The sequence below is a fragment of the Bison bison genome, unplaced genomic scaffold (genome assembly GCF_000754665.1).
Source record: "Bison bison bison isolate TAMUID 2011002044 unplaced genomic scaffold, Bison_UMD1.0 scf7180017845766, whole genome shotgun sequence".
In the NCBI taxonomy this organism is placed as follows: Eukaryota; Metazoa; Chordata; class Mammalia; order Artiodactyla; family Bovidae; genus Bison; species Bison bison.
In genome coordinates, this window is record NW_011476339.1 from 2,596 (window position 1) to 5,587 (window position 2,992).

Consider the following 2,992-nt stretch of genomic DNA (forward strand, 5'->3'; position numbering starts at 1 on the left):
TATTCTTGCCACCTCTTCTTAATATCTTCTGCATCTGTTAAGTCCATACCATTTCTGTCCTTTATCGAGTCCATCTTTGCATGAAATGTTCCCTTGGTATCTCTAATTTTTTTGAAGAGATCTCTAGTCTTTCCCATTCTGTTGTTTTCCTCTATTTCTTTGCATTGATCGCTGAGGAAGCCTTTCTTATCTCTTCTTGCTATTCTTTGGAACTCTGCATTCAGATGCTTATATCTTTCATTTTCTCTTTTGCTTTTTGCTTCTCTTCTTTTCACAGCTATTTGTAAGGCCTCCCCAGACAGCCATTTTGCCTTTTTGCATTTCTTTTCCACGGGGATGGTCTTGATACCTGTCTCCTGTACAGAGTCATTAACCTCAGTCCATAGTTCACCAGGCACTCTATCTATCATATCTAGTCCCTTAAATCTATTTCTTACTTCCACTGTATAATCATAAGGGATTTGATTTAGGTCATACCTCAATAGTCTAGTGGTTTTCCCTACTTTCTTCCATTTCAGTCTGAACTTGACAATATGGAGTTCATGATCTGAGCAACAGTCATCTCCTGGTCTTGTTTTTGTTGACTTTATAGAGCTTCTCCATCTTTAGCTGCAAAGAATATAATCAACCTGATTTCAGTGTTGACAATCTGGTGATGTCCATGTGTAGAGTCTTCTCTTGTGTTGTTGCAAGAGGGTGTTTGCTATGACCAGTGCATTAATACTACTTAAATGTAGTATTTTTAAAATACCATATACATTTTCATCATATACATAAAAGTATTTCCCTTTAATAAAGATTTTCTCATCATATTTAATGAGAAACAACTAAAATGTCATGAAAACAGTCCAGAGGGGAAATGTTTACTATTTATCTTTCAGATCACATATATTTTCTTCAAAATCTTTACATATTCTTGTGATGTTTTCAAAAGTAGGTCCTGAGACAGATTTGACACATCTGTAGCTCCTAGAGGAGACAATCCATAGGACTCAGATTCAAATTCAGCAGCAGCTGGAAAGAAAAAGGATTACATTCTTTATCTAAAATACTTGAGTTAACTCAGTATTAGTAAAACAAACAAACAAACAAACAAAAAACAAAACAAAACAAAACAAAAAAAAAAAACCTGAGACATTTCTAAGTGCTCTGAATAATGAAACATATCTATAAATGATAGAAAACAAAGTACAAGATTACAATTATATAATCAGCCCATGGTCCCACATGTGGCTGAGTATCAGAGCTTCTGATACTTCTTTCTTTCTCATTCTTCATTCATTTACTCAATAACTTTCTGCTAAGGTGCTGTGACAAACACTGGAATTACAAGATGAAGGTGACTCAGTCACCTTGAGAAGTGACAATGCCATAAACTGTAAAAATAAATGAACAGACAATTTTCATACAGAGTCATAAATACTAAGACAGGTATACAAGATGGCACAAGGAACACTCAGAAGGGACAGCTGGCTTTGTGTCAATATTGCCAGCTTTTTGGTGGAGATGCTATGGAAGTAGCTACCTGAAGGACAGGAAAAAGTACAAGAGTCAGAGGGGAGAAGCATGTACAAAGACCAGAGGTGAGGAAATGAATCTGTGGGATCCTACACAGTCTGGCTGGTTAGATGCACAACTAAGGGGCAGAATAAGGTGGTAAAGAGACAAGGCCAACTACTTGGGAAGGACCCACATTGATGCAGGTGTTTGGAGCTTTTCCTGAGTGCAAGGGATAAACTAGTGACAAAGTCAATGACACAGAAATTATAAAGTCACCCACCAAGTGACAGCTATGAAACATAACTGCTTGAGTCTGGGTGTTCTAGCCTTAACCACTACCAGACACTTGAGACGTTCATGAATTCTATCCTTTCTGAGAATGGTGTCAGGGTGCAGATGGACAGTTCCACAGTGATGGCAGTAGTAGAGAAAGGATACAGCCAAAAATAAATAGACCTTTTGAGATTTTTTTAAAACTATGGAACATGATGAATAAATGAGGAAGAAGAATATTTTTCAATATGACTGCTCATTCTTTCACATTTTTCATTAGCTATGTATAAGAAAAAAAAATTAACATAGCATCTGTTATCCAAACAATGGAAAGAGATGCCATTTATTGTTTACAGTGTATTTCAGAAATCAATGTCTAAACTTAATTCATACATTTTGCCAACATATCTTCTCTTAATTCTCTAGTTATACTCCTGTCCAACTCCTGCTGCATCTGAAATAAGTCAAATATTATTTATCTTTAAGTTAAGCAAGAGATATTATCATAGGAATGTTATACAGCTTACTAAATGTGACATTTAAATAATATTTTAGAGACTAGACCTAACTTGAAGATTACTTAAGTAGAAAAATAATCACATAAATAAAAGAAAATGCATTTCTACTTATTCCGCTTATAAATAACAGAGAACATATATATAGAGAACGTTAATCTGATAAAAAGTACAATAAATATCAGTCTATAGAGTACACAGAATTGCAAAGAATGACCCATGATCCTAGGAATGACCCACATGATTACTATCTTCTCCCCCTAACAGCTCCTGCCCTAAATACATACTTCCGAGACCTTTATTTTGATTTCTAGGTGAGGATCCTGTTCAAATGGAGGAAGTGGTTGGAGTTGAATGTTATTAAGGAGAACACACCTGCAATTTTATTTAAACTTTTCCATTTAACAAAAACACAGAAAGGTGAGAAAATTATACACAAGAAAACAATGTACCAGCAAGTTTTTATTCTAAAGTAGTTTAGTGAGAAGGATTAACACACAACTGTTAGTTTCTGAAGTATGTCCCATAGAAGAGGAAGGTCCCACAAGGGTCACTGCAGGGTTGAGGAACTGAGAAGTCACAAGTGCAGGACCTCTGGCCACTCCTTTGGCTAAAAGGCTTCACACTTATCTCTATTTTATATAATATGGTTCCACACAAAAAAATTTTTAAGAAAGTTTGTTTTCTTTGGAAAAAAAAAAAAA

At 35.2% G+C, this 2,992-nt stretch overlaps 1 pseudogene; it reads right to left on the reverse strand.

Annotated features, from left to right (window-relative positions):
• Positions 1–877: 877 nt before the first annotated feature.
• LOC104986507 overlaps positions 878–2,992 on the reverse strand; it is a 9,577-nt pseudogene continuing 7,462 nt past the window's right edge.